Source organism: Sturnira hondurensis, unplaced genomic scaffold (assembly GCF_014824575.4).
Source record: "Sturnira hondurensis isolate 20B ecotype Veracruz unplaced genomic scaffold, ASM1482457v3 Scaffold0006713, whole genome shotgun sequence".
NCBI lineage: Eukaryota > Metazoa > Chordata > Mammalia > Chiroptera > Phyllostomidae > Sturnira > Sturnira hondurensis.
The window spans coordinates 1,836,929-1,854,504 of record NW_028079344.1 but is presented as its reverse complement, the minus strand read 5'-3'; the positions used below and the strand labels follow the sequence as shown (position 1 = coordinate 1,854,504).

Here is a 17,576-nt window from a genome sequence, read left to right as displayed (position 1 = left end):
CAGCTATATAAGTACAATATATGCATTTTGCCTATATGTAAAGGCAATATATGTATACGCATATACGCTTCTAACACTGATGTGGTCTTGAAAGGAAGTTAATACAGGTGATCCCCAAATATATCACCCAGTATTTGAACTATCACTTTTACCTGTCACTTTAAAGGCAGTGCAGGCTCTTGTTACCTTTGTTACTAGGAACAATGTGCTAATCACTTCCAATCAGCTCCTGGTATTTGCTCATCCATTCTAGTCTTTGCTGTGTCAACAGACTAGTTTTCCAATAACGTAAGTCACATTTTCTTGCTAAAAGTTTTCCCAAAGTGGGCACATCCGTGGAATACAGGTCCATAACAACCTAGTAACCCTATTTTCCACTCTTCTCTCCCATGTAGTCTGCAAAATGCTTCCTTTTTCTATTACTGTTTTCCCTGTCCTAGAAACACAGGCCAAGTCTCAGGGGCAGATCAGACCCACTAATCTCTGTATCACATCGTTGACACCCAACAGTAAATGCAGTATTTTTGTGAGTCTCTTTTCCCTCCCTAAAATGAGTCGGCCAACTCCTGGAAAAGTGACTAGGAGTATATGGAGAGGGCCCTAGACATTAAATATGCCTGGGTTACTTGGTTAGAACCTTAATGTGGGATGACCAGGAATAATTCATTTTACACAAATCGGAGTGTGAGCCCCCTCCGCTCCATCTGAACGTAAAGCTTTATCAATAATGACTTCCTGTTAGTCTGGGACGCTCAGGACAACACCTTAACTGTGAATATTTATGGTAGGGAGTGTAAGTTTGTGGGAGCAGGGGGCTACTGAAAGACAAAAACCCTCTCCCCTCACCTTTAATTCAGGCCTTCTGTATTAGCTTACTATTTCTTGAGCGCCCACGTGTGCAAGATGCCAATAATCTGAATTTCTTTTTACTTTCACAAGAAAAAAAAATAACTGCATTTTCTAAGCCAATAAATAACTCACCTGAAGGTCAGGGACACTCTCCCCACACTCAAAAGGACTGTCTGGGTGGGCTGTGCAGGGGATAGAGGGCCCGGTAGTAATCTAACTGGGTATCCAAAAGCTAACCGCTACTACCAACTGTATCCAGGCGTTGTCTCCAGCCTGACCCCTACGCCAGGATTGAGAAGGCTGTTACTACGTAACAGTCCTAAAGTACAGCGGTGGCCCCCTCCCCCCGCACCCGGGAATCGGAGTCTGGACGAGGCTGGCTTTCTCTGCGCTGTCTCTGGGCGTGTGCCCCCGCCGCAGCTCCGCCAAGCTTCCCAGTCCCCTGCAAAGGGGGGCGGGGAGCCGCGGCGAGCAGCCCGCGTCTGCGGCTTCCTCCCCACGCCCGCGCCTCCTGCGCACAGACTGGAGGACGTGCGCCGAGCCCGTCCCCACGCACCCGCGCGCCCGGGCTCCCTGCCCAGCCGAGGTAACTTTTCTGTCTGCCAGAGAGGGGGGATCCGAGGGGGTCTCCCGTTTGTGAGGTGCGGAGGATAAGCCAGAGGCCGGGGTCGCGGCGCGCGTGGCTGTGCCCCTGACGCGTGGCCCCCTGCCGCTGGGCTGCCGGAATCCTGGGAGCGCAGATCTGCGGGGCCCGACCGCGACCCCGCCCGACGCTGGGACCCTCGCCGGGCCGAGCCCTTGCGCTGAGCCTCGCGCACGGGAACACACCCGCTCCGCCCGCCGTCGCGCTGCAGCATTTGCTGGGCCGGCTCGCGGAGCCGGTCTCCGGCCTGGGGGGGTTCTCTTTGGTCGCCCTCGCAGAAAAGGGCGACTCGGTCCTTGCGTCGTTTCTCGGCCAATTTGCCTAAATCCCCCGTTTGGGGCGCCATGTTTTAAGTTACCCCTTGGGGTGGGGGCGAGGGCCGGGGACTGGAGGGGTACGACCAGGAGGCGCCGCCCGGAGCGGGGGGCCGGCTGGAGGCCCCCCCTCCCCCCCGCGCGGTGTGGCTGCGGGCCGGCCCCTAGGTCCGGCGCGGGGATAAGGTGCGCTCCGCACAACGCATCCCCGCTCGGGAGCGGGCCGGCGCTTTTATGTAACTTGTCTCCTTCCCCGAACTGGGGCAGCGTACCTCGGACGCGGCGGGGGCTGCAGCCCGGCTGCTGGGAGAAGAGGAGGGAGCGTCCTGTAGACGCTGTTACGAACCCGGGCACCTGCGGGTCTACCTGGCCCGGGCCTTCGCTCCCCTTGCCCCCTCCCCAATCCCGCGCGGGGAGCTGAGGCGCCGGGAGCAGCAGGGCTCACCTGGCGCCCGCGGGACCGCGAGCCGCCTGGGGTGGTGTCTGCGAGAGCGGCTCTGCGGCGGGTGGGGGCGGGGAGGCCCGGGCTTCAGTCCGCTGGAGTCCTGGTCTCAGCCGATTTCTGACAGGGGTTTCCTGGCTCTTGGCGCGGGGGCTTGCTTTCTCGGATTCCCCCTCTAATCTCGCCCTACTTCTTCCCCTGCCCCCTCTCCATTTTCCATCCCCCCCCCCCCCCCCCCCAAGTTCATGGCTTCTGCAATGCGGTGGGTGTGGTTACCTAGTAAATTGTAACTGTGGTCCTTTGCAGTGGGAGCGTTCTTTTTTGGGGGGTGGGGGGGTATATTTACAGATACAAAGTTTTCTAGGGTTTTCTCCTCCAGTTGGCGGTCCCGGATTGAAGTTGGGAAGAAATTGTTGCAGAAGGAATAGAATGATAAAGAAAACATGTGTTATTAATTACTCTTGGAGGCTGAGCTGGGAAATCCTGAGAGGGCCAGGCAGTCCTGCTAATGTAGTGCTTCCATTACGTGCTTAAATTGGTGTTTCAGCCTTTTTTTTTTTTTTACATTGGTCTTGTGGAATTACTTTTGCAGACATCCTGCTTGTCCTTTCTGGGGTCCATTTGTAGGCTTTCTGACGTGACCAGGTGTGGTGGAGTTTTTCTTGCTAGCATTAATTTCCCTAAGTGGAAGAGTCATCACGCCAAATGTTAAAAACGTTCTTTTTGAACTTTACACTGGTTTTTAAAGTCTCAGGGAAGCTAAAAAGATGAAACTCTACTTATATTTGAGAGCCCTGGATGTACTAACAATTACTGCAAATTAGAAAAGCCTTATTAAGAAAAGGGAACACATCAAGCTTGAATGAACTCTGGGGAATGGGAGGTGATTTATATCTTGGCTCAGACAAGGTTTTTTTAAAGATGCATGTTAATTTTGTTATCAGAGTTTCAAAACTGGAATAGCAAAGTTTCCGTGAGAAGAAATAAATAATAAATTTAGAAGGCATTGATAAAAATAAAATAGCAGATCATTAATAGCACGATAATTTGCATTATCATGTTCTGATGGTTTAGAAAAAGAACATGTAAGATGCACGAGTTACTGGATAAAATTTAGCCAGTACACTTCAGGCAGATATATTTTTTGCAAAATAGAACATGTTTTGTGAGTGATGTATCATTAACAAGAAGAGTAGTCGACTTAATTCATAAATCCCTTTTAGGTGAAGGTTTGGGAAGATACAGGTCAAAGGTCAGTGTCTCTGAAATATTTTTCTTTAATTTTTAAGTGATTTTTTTTCCTGTATAAAAGCCATCTGTGTTAAAAGCTGTTTTTGTCAACTCTCGTACTGTACTGGACTTTGTCCAGCTTTGAATTGTGTTGCAACAGGAAATCAGGGATATTTTTTTTTACTTCATTAGATGCTATTTTATACTTACATTGTTTTTTTGAAAGTGGTTGGTCAGCTGCATTAAGGAACTGCCCAGGTGGAAGAGAGGCGTTCCCTTCATGTACTGAGACATATGATATTGCTGTTATTTGGGGAATCCATCTAGATTTACTGTAGATGATGGGTTAGTATGCTGGAACATGCTGTCCAAGAGATTTTTCTTACATTTTTTCTTAACTTTTTAAAATTTTTTTTCTGAGGACATGCTTATTGTTTTTAGAGAGAGGGAAAGGGAGGGACAGAGAGAGAGAGAGATGGACCATTGTCTCTGAGCTGTGCCTGGGAATGGAACCCAACACCTAGGTAAGAGCCCTGATTGGAACCTGGGATCTTTTGGTGTCTGGGATGACACTTCAACCAACTGAGCCATACCAGCCAGGGCTTTCTTACATGTTGAAAAGTAACTATTCATCTTTTAAGTTAGTGCTTTAAAAATGTTGTAAAATTCACAAATTAGAATTCATATCCTCTTCAGTAAAATAGAACTCTTAAGAATGGGCTGAAAAATAAATATGTTTCTTTTCCGTGAGAATTCGACTGTAATGAAGAGAGAGATTTCATAAGTACTCTACTACCCAGGTCATCTTTAGTTTCTATGGTCTCTTCCAAGTATCCAACCAGTTTTCCTCTGAATGTCAGCTTTATTTTGACTTACTCTAGAAATTTTAGGCTTGCTATAAAAACCATGAGTCAATTTATCTTTAGCACCACTTCATTTAGAGAGATTTTTAATGGTGCAATTGCTGCATCTATTCCTTTCAGAAGGCTCTCTGGCTGTTATTTTGTTGAGAATTCGTCAGATGCTCCCGGAGGGTTCTGCTGTCATTTGATTTGCCTTGGCTGCAAAGAATTATGTGCTCACAAGGAAGCGCTGGAGCAGTGAAGTCATTGCCCTGCCCAGTGTTGTGACATCACTGTGGCTCAAAGGAAACAAGGGTGGGGCAGACCAAACCAGATGGTCTCAAGCATCTTGCTGGTTTTGACTTTGCCTGATAAATGAATGAGACTATCCTTTCTCAAACTGAACCAAGCCATAAGGTATTGTTTGGAGAACTGGAAGGTAGTCATGAATGAATGGAAAGTGTGATGACTGGGTTTTGTTGCTGTTGTTGTTTTGGTGCAATAGTAGAAATCATTGGATATTCCTTTTATTGAGGAAAATGCTGTAATTTTTTTTAAAGGGCTGTGTAAAAACTTTCTTAAAAACAAGAAAAATGAGTCTGTATTATTTTATGCATGGACTCAATATATTTTAATAAAATAGCATTCTTGCTGTATTCTTGGTTTAGATTATTGGTGTTGTCTTTTAAAAGTGTTTGGTGCCTATAATGATAGTTTATCTCCTGTGTAGGCAGTGTTCTTTCTGATTTATTTTTAAGGGATGTAATTGCAATTGGTAATTAGGAAAAATAGAAAAACCTACAGATTTGTAAGTTTAGAAGATACTGCAGTGATTGGGGGTAATTGGTTTCTATTTAAGTTTTTGTTTATTTGCAAAATATTTTACAATTTAGCATATTAGTCCTACCTTAGAACTCTAGTACAAGATCATCATAGACACTTTTCATCCAAATTAGTGATGAATAAATTATAAGAGGAGGTCTGAATTCTGAAATGTAAAGTACATTTTATAAACATAATTGATTTCTGAATTTAATGTGCTGTCAGCATAAAGAAAGGAATATCCAGAGTAGCTGAAGCTTTCACTGAGTTTGCTGTATCTCCTTGGTAAGATGACTGTCATTTTTTTAGTGGGTTTTATGTATGGGAGCTCTTACAGTTCTTACTTAATTGTGTAACTATTCCAGAATACATTTCCAAACCAAAGGGAAGGCAAAAAAAAAAAAAAAGGCATAAAAAGAGAAGTTGAAATTAGGTACCAGAACTGTGGAAGGGTTGGTTGAAATGTCTTCGGTACTGCATTTTTAGACCTTGCCATGATTGCTTAAATGGCACACTTTAGAACCGTAAGCTTCTATTAGCAACAAGCCCCCAATTATTTTGTAATTTGCAGTACAGAGTAAAAGCTGACAACTTAATTTTTAGATTGCTGACATTTTGATACATTGTTCTTGTAGCCCTTTCTTACAAACTTAAAAAAAAAGAAAAAGGAGCAGAAAGGCCTTTATTAGATCTAGGAAACAAACTAGACATGCTATTTAAACTGCCTCATGTGTTTGTTTTTCTCTCCAGTTACATTGAGTGATTGCTTGATGTGAGTAGGAGCTTGCTTCTCTTGGAGTTTCATCCCCAAACCATGTACAGGTCTAAACACAGCACTCAGTCAATATTTAAGGAATTGAATAAAAAATGAGGCCTTTAAGAGACTTACCCTTCACTACAAAAAAACAAACAAATGTTTGAAAAGTCTTTAAAAGCCTTGCTGCTTCATTGAAGAATGAGAAGTACTGGACTCATGTATGTAGTCATTATTTTTAATGGCACCATCCTCTTGGTTACAAGCATGCTACTCCGTCCATAGCTCAAATTAGGTAGGTTCTGATGGTTTTACCAAATCAGAGAAGAGAATGCTGTAGGGGCCAAGGGAAAAAAGAATGGCTTTTTGAAGGGCGATCTGCAGGCCACCTGCTTCCTTCCCTGCCAGTTGGCCAATCGTTGCTGTCATGGAGGTCGTCAGTGTGGAGGGACTCCTGGGGGCGGGGGGGGGTGGTCAGACTGAAATGTGACCAAAGCTGAAAATGAGTTCGGGCCAGACTATGATATTGCTCCTGATGTTGAACTAAAAGGGGAAAAAGTGTTTCATGGTAGATCTCTTTTCTTTGGAGATATATATCATCTGGCACAATTAATGCCCCTTTTTATTACAAAATCTTCTGTTACAAAGTCATAAGCATGTAATTTTATATAACAATATCACGCTCAAGCACACCATATGACATTTTAGGTGAAATGTTCAAATTAAAGCTATAAATTTTTACATTCATATTATTACCCGGCCAACCACACTCAGGCAGGCGCTATTTCTGCCTGACCCTGTATATAGTGCTTACATTCTCAAACGGGGTTTTTGTGGTGTGTTTTACAAGTTATTTTAAGAACTTCCATTATTCCTAAAACAAACATTTTTCTCCACATTTTAACATGCCTAAAACTGGGATATTTCATCCACGTAGCAGAGAGAACGCCAGCAACTTTATTGATTGGGAGCGTGCATCAAAAAGTGGAGAATTAGGTGTCAGCTAATTGGAAGAAAACCTTGGGGACAGTAATGGAGCACTCGTGAGAAATAGCGCATTATCTACAAAGAAACATAGAAGACGTTGTATAAAAGTAGTTATAACTGAGTTGGTATGCAATTCAAGAGTTAGATTTGGACCTTATGAAGAACTTTTAGTATTATCTTGGCTACTTCATTATGTTCGGTTTTCTTTACATACGCATAAATGTATCTAAAAGAATAAATCTAAATAAATGTAAGAAAGTTCTTTAAAGAACAGAATTAAAAATAATAATTCTAAGTTATAAGTCATAGCTAAATTGGTAGAGTACTACATAGCATATTATCACAGTTACTGATTTCATGAATTTTGTGAAATAGATTTTATCACTTGGCTATGAACATTTTTTGAAATGCTTTATAATGTTCATTGTTTATTTACATGGCCCAGTTCATGTATTATTATGTTTCTTATGTGCATCCCTCAATAGAAAAAGTCTATTAAGCAATATTTGTTTTTCCATCTTGACTATTCCATTGTGGTCCTTGGAAGATGGTTGGACTTGGATGGAGATTAGTCATTAAGAAGACATTCCAGAAGTCAAGAGACCTAAATTCGGCTGAAATATAATCTTTTATCTATCTATCTATTTACTTATTTATTTTAAAAGATTTTATTTATTTACTTTTAGAGAGAGGGGAAGGGAAGGAGAAAGAAAGGCAGAGAAACATCAATGTGTGGTTGCCTCTCAGGTCACCCCCACTGGGGACCTGGCCTGCAACCCAGGCATGTGCGCTGACTGGGAGTTGAACTAGCGACCCTTTGGTTCATGGGCCGAGCTCAGTTGGAATATAATCTTAATCATAGGGAGTAGCAGGAGGTGAGTCTAAGGAGGGAATGTGGGGCCTGATTGTGGAAGGGTTTTCCATTCTATGTGAGATGAAGAGATATTTTGGCAACTTACCCATATATTTTTTCGTGGTCATATTTAGTTGAAGATTACGTATTACTTTCGGACTGTTTGGGGTAGGTTGAGATACAGTGAAGGTGGAGAAATTTTTCAATCTTATTTATCCTTCCAATTAAAATATCTTTGTTATTTCAGATACTAAAAATAATGAATGCCTGCTCTGCAATATATTCTAACAATACTGAAAAAAGAAATCTTATTATCTAGAAATAGCTACTGTTAATACTTTTGGCAAATATCCTTGAACTACCTTTCTGAATGTATAATGCCCTGCAGTGAGTCTTAGGATCAGACAGACCGGAGCTGGGCTCCCAGGCTCACTGTTTAGTAGCTGTGTGACTGGGTCAAGACTCTTAACTTCCCTGAGTCTGTTTGCTTATTCATAAAGTAGCCATAATGCTTAAATCTCAAGGCTTTGAGGACTAAAGGATATGAAACATGCAAAGCACTGAATGTATATATATCATAGTGCCTGTTAAATAGCAGTAGCTTGCCCTGGCTGGTGTGACTCAGTGGAGTGTGGGCTGTGAACCAAAGGGGATCATTGTGATCCCCAGTCAAGGCACATGCCTGGGTCATGGGCCAGATTCCCAGTTGGGGGTGCGTGAGAAGATACCACCCATTGATGTTTTTCTCCCTCTCTTTCTACCTCCCTTCCCCTGTTTCTAAAAAATAAATAAATAAATAAATAAATAATTTAAAAAAAATAGCAGTAGCTCCATTATATATATGTATAGATTCATATATAGGTACATAATACTTTACATGAATAGACCTTTACGTTAAATATTAATATGTAACTATTTTTAATGTAACAGTATGTCCTGGGAAGCCTTTTCATGAATGCAAATTTGTATCTACATTGTTATTTTTAATGGGAAATATTCTCCTTGAGTCCTGTACAGCACTGGTGAAGAATCATTACCTTAACGGTAGTGATTATTGGAAGGCTTGTCATGCAGCCCCTCTCCCTCCCGATACTTACTGCCTACACTTCTCATCGTGGTCTTACAGCACACACATCAGAGGGTGGCAGTGAAGGAGGACAGTCTCCAATAATAATTGTGTACCTCTCACTCATGTGTGTGAATATTCAGTTTTAACAGACTAAGGCAGTCAACCTGTGGCCATATATTTCTTGGTTTCCTAATTTAAGCTTTAATGAAGCCTCCTGACAGTGGGCTGACCTCTCATAGTACAGCCCCACTGTGAGGGTCCCGGGTGCCCACTGTCTTCCCACACGCACGTGTCCTAGCATGCCCCAAAGGGCAGCAGACGCCACAGCCTGTATGGAACTAAACTCGGAATTCAGTGTCGAGACACGTCAAGATGGGGGATAGTTTGGGAGGTGTGGGAGCATTGGATTCCCAGAAATGGAAGACGTTAAGCCTCCCTTGGTCATGTTCTGAGTTCTGAACCCTTCCTTTGTGCTCAGCAGTAGAGAGTTCACGAGTCAGTTCGCCATTCAGATTCCCGAGGGACACGGGCCACTTGGTTATGTTATTGATCAACACGTGGTTTCGACGGATCTCAGGTTTTCTTGAAATCCAGTTCGTTTTCCCTGCATTCACGCAATTGAGGACAGTAACTGTATGATCCTAAGGTGGTGCTACCCGGATGGTGCTCCGAGACAGACCGCTCCTCGGTCAGGCCATGGTGGAGTCTGAGCTTAAGGAAGGGCCGGTGCATTGCTTGCTTTTGTGTAACTTGTATCTAGAGTTGCTCGTTTCGCAGAGGTAACAGGCAGTTTGGCAACTTCTGTACAGAGAATCCTTGATTTTTGTCTGCTTTATCCCTTAGTATTATGCTCTCGGGTGATGAGTTTTATTAACTTGAAGAGGAATACTCTTGGTGGGCTAAGTATAGGGTTGGAAAATTAGAGATTGATTAATTTGTCTGCTCCAGACATGTGGAAAGTTCCCCTCCACCCTTGATTTTTAAAGTATAGATAGCAGTAATTCATGGGGAGGAGCTGTTTTGTAGGATAAAGAAAATATGAATTAAAGAAGGTAAACATCTGCTAACCTTCAGCTAGGTGACTTTGGGCAAGTTACTCTGTTTCTCTGCACGGTCCCCCATCTGCAGTGGTGATGATGGTGCCAACCACAAGGTCGAAATGAGACCTATCTATTCAGAGACATCTGGAGCCGTGTGTAGTGAAAGCAGGCCCGTAGTGCATGTTTTCTCATTTCAGCCGATAATGTCGTTTGCCTGTTTTGTACTTAGGGACCTATGTGGGAATTATGCACTTCCAAAGATAAATTCTTACTTATGACATTCTATCACAAACTCCATAATCCAAAGATGACCCTCAGTGAGAATACAGAATTTTGTCAATTTTGAAACTCCAAATAACAATAGTAGAGATTTGCAAACAGCCACAATGTTTTTCAAGTTTTCATATGAGGCAGAATCACCTGGGGAATTATTAAAAAGCAGTTTCTAGGGACTCCTCCACGGTTCTCATTTACTAGGCCTGAAGTCGGGGTGAGGCATCGTGTGTTCATCAAACTCCTCAGTGGGTTTTGGTACAGGTGGTCCCTGGACCAAGTTTTAAGATGTGCTGCCTTAAGGGATCTCATCTTAAGGACTTCTCAGCTTACTAGCTGTTGTCTTGTTCATATTTAATCTGTAAAGACAGTTTGTTGTACATAAAGAGTACTAATTTATGAAAGACTATTTAGCATAAAGGAACGTGTCCTGACCTTGGACTGAGAAAAACCTGGTTTCATTATGGCTGGTTCATTACTTACCACTTTTGTGGCCCTAGGAAATTTTGTAAAATTTAAAAGGTAGAGGAAGTAGGATTAAGGGATAGCTTTATTACCTACTAAATAGGAATGATAGTAATTACATAGCGTAATGGTTAAGAGTATTAAATGAGAATCTGAGTGAAAATGCATGGCTCTTAATACATTTTCCGGTGAAGTTGGTTTCCTTTCATTATGATTGATAATAGAAAGATGGAGTAAAATGCGATAGTGAAGAAGAGATGCTTCTGTGAGGAAATGTGATCCTGCTGATCAAATCATACTGAGCTGTTTGGGTCTTGTAGACCCAAATATAAGTTCTCGACTTAGACTGGTGAAACTTAAAATGATTAAAAGCTTTGTTTTCTTTATGGGTGGTACTATTTCTAGTGTTGTGTAAAATATAAATGGTCAGACTACATTATGAAATCTGTGTGTGAACATTTTTTTCTATGTGACCATAGAAAAAAGTCTTAAGTCATGTCTAAGAAGGTTCCACATGTCACATAAGCCCCATATAGGGGCAACAAAACCAAACCAAAATCATTTGTCATGCACAATTAAATTGCTTCAATGTCTTAGGATCCAAAGGTCATTCTAGAGGGGGCTTCTGGTCCTTGGTGCTACAGTTGCAATACAGGGTCTGAAGAAGCTTTTCTGACAGAGTGCCCCTGTTTTGATAGAGGATGCCAAGACACATGCGTTATTTAACCATCTTCAGACAACTGGTAATAATGTTCCAAGCATGAGACTTTGACCTTTTGTAACGTTCTGTGTCTTTATTTATTGCTTCCTCTATTTATCTGTTGATTCCACAAATACTTGTGGAATGCTTATGACCCTGGTACCTTGCTGGGTGCTAGGATTATAGCAATGAACAGGACAAACCAGGCCTCTATTCTCCTGGACTCTGTCTTTTAAGCAGGGGGCAGGTGATAAACATAGAAACAAATATGATTTCAGGTAGTGTTGAGTGTTCTGAAGCAAGACCAGGCCACAGTGACCGCGTGTGTAGAGGGCTACTTTAGGTGCTGTTATGTGGATATGTTTAATGTTTTACTGAGTCCTTCCTTCTTGTCTGCATCCCTTCTCTGCAAGCGTGACGTCAGGTGTAGGTTGTAAGTAGTCACGGGTAGGGGCCACGTCTTTAATCACCTTTGTGCCCTTGGCCTAGCGCAGTGCTTTGCAGTGGACCCATGTTCACTGCTGAATAAATAGCCTTCACTCTTGCCACCTCTCTTGTACCTTGTCTTTCTGGTGATGCTGTTTTTACTTAGAACAGATATCCTCTTCTTTCTTGTTTAATTTCTCTTACTATCCCACTTAGATGTGGACTTACCATGAACGAACGAAGCTCGTATTTAAATTTGAATTTATAATTTTATAATCTTTTTTCTTAGAGAAGGTTCCCAAATGGCAGAAGCTTCGGTGCTCACAAAACCTGCATCTGCCTGTGATCCCAACCCACAAAACTGCAACTGTCGTTACCCAGAATCCAGAACTTTGTGTCCCAACTCTTTTTTTGAAGTATCTCAAGGACGCGCAGGAGAGACGTATTCAAAGGCATGAATTTATTCCTTGTGACTTGACTACAATAAGTGACTGAACCTCTCAGAGACATAAACTCACATGTAAATGTACAGAACAACCCCTTTCCATTTGCTGCAGAATGATTGTGTTGGGAAAGCACTCTTGAAGCCGTGAAGATGTATATGGTAATACTCGACAGTATTTTTAGAGAGTTAAGATGGCAAACAGTTAGGGTAAGGGGAACGTCTTTGGTCTCTTCCATGCTCTACTCCCACTCTTCTGTCCTTTGTTTTCTGAATGGAGTATGTCTTGAGTACTTAAGGAGTGCCAGCGCTGTGCAGGTACTGGTGATAGCAAGGTGAACTATGTAAACAGGAGTGCCCACTCTGGTGGGGCTCCCTGTCACCCAGGGTGCACGGCTAAGTAATTGTGTCCTTGGCACGTGCAATCTACTGCGACATGTGCTGTGGTAAGGGAGCTGGGGCACTAAGTGGTCACAAAGGGAACTCTCCCACCCAGAGCCTGGGGTGTGTGGTCACAGGAGGAGAGGTCCCACCTGAGACCGAAACTATGACCTAGAGTCGGCATGTGATGGAGGAGGGGGGAGGCCTGATGGAGTCTAGAGGAGGCAAGAAAGGAGGTGTTCGAGGTGACTGAGCAGCAGGTACAAAGGCCAAAGGGAAAGGAGCTTGGCCACTTCAGAGAGTTGAAAGAAAGAGGGGAGGGAATTTCAGGGGAAATAAGGGAGGGATTTAGAGGAACCTATATAAAGGATACATGGACAACAACTGAGAAGGGTGGAAATGGGAGGGAGGGGGGAGGATGGGGGGTGGGATGGGATGGGAGTAATAGAAAACTGTACTTGAAAAATAATTAAATAAAAAAATTGGAAAAAAAAAAGAAATTGCATCTGGCTAAGGAGCCAGATGGCATGCAGGGGCAGTGGGGAGACAATGAGGTGAGCCTTATGGGCAGCTGAGGTCAGGGTTCAGAGCCATGAGAACCATGTCATCCTGAGGGGTGATGTGGGGCCAACTAAGAGCTTTGCCTCATCCGATGAAATGGTCAAATGTGATTTTTAAGAAAGTTACTGTGGCTTCTGTAGTGATTTAGGGAATTTACTTTTTATCAATTGTTAAAATTACTGTTATCTAGTCGTTTTTTTGAGTGGATGAATGCCTCAATAAGCTTATTAATAAATTCTGACTCCAAGAAAGTCTATCCTTGTAGGAAGTGCTTAACCTTAACTTTATTTTTTTCTGTGAAGTAAAACTTGCCACACTTCACAACATAGCAATCATTTCTGCAAACCTGTGGATAAGTCCTTTGCATATAGTAAATTCTCAATAGCCAGTAGCTGTATTACTGTCCAGGGAGAATTAAGGGTGTTCTGAACTACGAAGTGGTAGTAGAAACGGAGGGAAATGCACATTTGAATAATGTTAGGAGGTGGCAGTTTGAGGCTTGGTGACGTGTTGGAATTGGGAGGTGACGGAAAGGGGGAATGGCTCCACTTACTGCCTCTGAGTTTGCACCCACCTGGGAGGCCCAGAACGGTGGGGCTGCCGAGGGTGCTGTGGAAGGTGGGAGCTGAGCTCGAGGGTCTTGCCTGGACATCTGGAGAGAGATGTCTAGGAGCCTTCACACAGGAGTCTGCAAGCCAGAGAAATCAAGACATCATTACTATAAGATGGTCATTAAAGCTGTGGAAGATGAGTCCCTAGAGAGAGGGAGGGTGAGGGGAATCTGCAGTGGAGAAAAGGAGAAGGGGAGATAAAATGTGTTTCATGAAGGAGCAGTGACCAGAGCAACCAAGCATCCGGGTGATACTGTGCCTGGTGCACAGGTTTGTGATGATGTTGGTGACCTCTCAGTGAGGAATGCAGAGAATAATAGCACTGCGTTCCCCTGTTGCGCACAGATTCTACTGCATCCGAGCTTTCCTTTCACCCTTGCCCAGTGCATCCTAAGGATGGTGCAGATGCAGTGAGTGAAGGAGTGAGAGGAAACCAAGGTAGTGGGAGAGCTGGTGCACAGCTGCACAGCTGGGGGGCCTGAATGCGCACGGGAAAACCAGTAGACTGGGTCTGGTATGAAATATACATTTTATCTGTAGTGTTCTCTTTTTCTAAAGAAGTACATTGAGAAGCAAAGGTGATATTGCTAAAAATACCTACCTCTTATGTAGATAAGGGATTGTATTTAAAATTGTGTCAGGCAGCCCTGGCTGGTGTAGCTCAGTGGATTGAGCGCGGGCCTGTGAACCAGAGGATCACAGTTGGATCCCCAGTCAGGGCACATCCTGGGTTGCAGGCCAGTTCCCAGTAGGGGGCACATGAGAGGCAACCACACATTGATATTTCTCCTCTTCTCTCCTTCTCTTCCTCTCTGAAGATAAATAAATAAAATCTTTAAAAATTTTTTAAAAAGTAAAATTGTGACAGACAGCTTAGATGAAAATGCTAAGCAAAGATTTGTCATATGTTTTACGCAGACCATAAAGGCTCTAGTGTGTCATTTCAGAGGGCCAGAGAAGGGATGACCGTTCCTTTATTCCCTTAATTTGCTCCTTTTTTCCTCATGATAACAGAAATGATGCTACCGGTGGTAAAATATTCTTGATCATAATGGAACAGAAATATTGGTGTTGTCTTGGCCATTGCTCAGAGACAGGCACCAAAATGCCCTGTGGGTGGTTAACTAAGAAATCAGAGAATGCTGAGGTAGAGTTGAGGATTTTTTTAAACAATAGCGCAAAGTATTTCTGATACACCCCAAAAAGTTGAATACCACATACCCAAGATCCATCTTAAATAGTTAACATTCCCCCAAATGGCTCAGTTTTCCCAAGTCCTCCACAGCTGTACTGCTCCTCAGACATTGCTACTCTTCGGAATTTGAGTTTGCTGTAACCATAGTTTCTTTATTCCTTTTCAAATCACTGTTTCTATATCGCCAAGTCTGTGGTATTGTCTTTAATGTTCAGAAAACTTTAAATGGCATCCTCTATGTATCCTTCTGCAGCTTGTTTTCATTCAACGTTATGTTTGTCTGTTGTATTTGTGTCTGTCCTATTCCATAGTATATTTCTGATTAGTAAGACCAGGTGCTTTAACCCAGGTTCATGACTTCCTTGCCGATCCTTGAACAGGGTCATGCTTCCACCTCTGAGACATGATACTTGCTGTCCCCTGGGTCTGGGACATTCTCCCCCAGCGCATTGTCACAGCTTGCTCCTTGCTCAGACCACCCACCACCTCTCACCCTGTTTAACACGCCCTGTTTGCCTTCCTTGCCTATAGTTCTTCATATTACTACATATTTTCCTTATTTACAGTATGTTTGCTGCATGTCTCCCCCAGCCAGAATATCAGCTTTGTGAGGATGGGGCTTTTATCTCTCTTGTTCACTGCCACAGACTCTAGTTCTTAGAAGAGTGCTAGGCAAGTAACAGGTGCTCAGTAAGTATTTAAATGGAGTTATTTAAAATGTAGCATGAAACAGTCTTGTGGACTTAGAAACAAAAGTTCTATTGAATCATTAACATTTTATTCAGTGGATAAAGTTTTTTTTAGAAGTGATTTAACTTTGAATTGTAAATAAAACCTTAAAAAGTGACACTTCTGCCCTGGCTGGTGTAGCTCACTGGATTGAGCACAGGCCTGCGAACCACATGATCATGGTTCGATTCCCAGTCAGGGCACATGCCTGGGTTGCAGGCCAGTTCCCAGCAGGGGACTCACGAGAGGCAACCGTATATTGATACTTCTCTCCTTCCCTTTCCCTCTAAAGATAAATAAATAAAATCTTTTTAAAAAAAGTGAGACTTCTGATGGGAAGATAACAGCTTGCCTGAATGGCCTGCAGGATCTGCTTGGGACACAAAGGACTTGGTGTGTGGGGTGGACCAAAACCTTACTGCAGTGAGGGGTAGTTCAGCCATGCTTCCAGAGGTGACCGTTGGGTTCTGGTCATTTTCAATTAACTAGGACTGTGGATGCTTCATGCTCATTATAGTAATTGTCCCCCTTCCCCAGAATTAACACTTACACGTTGTTAATACCGCCCCAGATATACCATCTGGCCTGCCCTATCCTTCCTAATTTTAGCAGTCTAAGGTAAACAGCATTTTTTCCATACCAATGAATATTCCATTGTCTTATAATTTGGAAAATAATTTGCATAACTCTCATTTTCACTCTTTGTATTTAGTGAGGTTGGTTTTTAATTCTGAGCTCTTGAACACCAAATAGATAAGAGGTTTTGATTAGGCATGCATTGTAATGAAAAATTAATGATAATTTTTCATTTGGACTACCAGGGAAAATTATAGGTATAAAAATAGATATTTGTGTTTACCTATTGGAACTATCATTCATAGCTTAGTTTTGAAGAATTTCTTACCCAAAAAGAAGATTTGTAGGAAATTAATTTTTTCTGTAATCTGAGTATCATGCCTAGACTTTCCGAGGATAGAGATTTAGAATTTCTCTTTCTATAGCTCCTGGTACTCAGACGGCCTTGGTGAAATTAAATGGTCTCTTTTCATGTTAAATTTGTTTCTAGTCGCTATATATGCTTTTCATCTTGTGCAAATAGTGACTTGTCCTTGGATGAGGCTCTAAAATCAGTGTGACAAATTGAACGTGCCTACTCGATGAGGGGGAGTTGACTTGAGTGGTAAGAAGGTATCGGCCTAGAAGTTTTCTAGTAACTGAAGATGGGGATGGGCATCCTCAGACTCCTTCCTCGTGAACCCCTTCAGTGGGTGGCCCTCATGCGTAGCTTTACCGAGACACACCGGTGTCCACCTCTTTGGACCCGTCTGTATCTGGAGTCACTGAGTTCAGGATGTCTGACAGCAGCCGTTGCTCACTTTGAAGCTATTACATTCTTCAGGGTGAGCAGTCAGGATTCTGTCTCAGGCCCTGCTCAGCAAAGTTGATGTTTTGAAGCTCCTTTTAAAGACTCTGTAATGACATAGATAATTGTTTTTTTGGCTTTCTCGTGAAATGGAATTGTCTGATAGAGCTGTCTTGGTTCTTGGCCTTCTTTTATCTGATCCCAAAAAGAGGATGAGGATGAAAACCATTTCCGTAGAAATACCAACATCATTACAATCCTCATAAGCATTAAATATGCATTGACTGTTTCTCCTAAAGAAGGTATTTTTCTTGGAAGGGGTACTGAGGACACTGCAGCGATTTTAATGCAGCTGCCTGATGAAGGGAAGTTGGTTGGGTAGTAGGGACGCTATCACTTAGGTAGGTAGTCTCTAGTAATAGGCCTGTGTTCTCTAAAATCATTCTCCCTAGATCTTTAAGTTCTGTGAAGATATATATTTCAAATGTTTTGTATTATTAGTATATACATAATTTCTGTATCATTTTTAAGTATATATGGTATAACTATACTATGTATATAATATTTATATGTATCATAATCAGT

The 17,576-nt window shown here is 42.7% G+C and overlaps 1 protein-coding gene across 26 annotated transcripts in view; it reads left to right on the top strand.

Moving 5' to 3' along the window:
• EPB41L3 (erythrocyte membrane protein band 4.1 like 3) overlaps positions 1–17,576 on the top strand; it is a 226,063-nt gene that overhangs the window by 81,062 nt on the left and 127,425 nt on the right. For 3 of the 26 annotated variants that reach the window (XM_037050294.1, XM_037050296.1, XM_037050297.1), the window contains exon 1: positions 955–1,435. The exons of 1 other annotated variant lie outside the window; for it this stretch is intronic. The gene's annotated coding sequence lies outside the window, so the exon portion shown is untranslated. Of the gene's footprint in view, positions 1–952; positions 1,436–17,576 lie in introns of those variants that run through there. 22 more of the 26 variants (XM_037050318.1, XM_037050313.1, XM_037050312.1 and 19 more) reach the window with 14 other exon arrangements.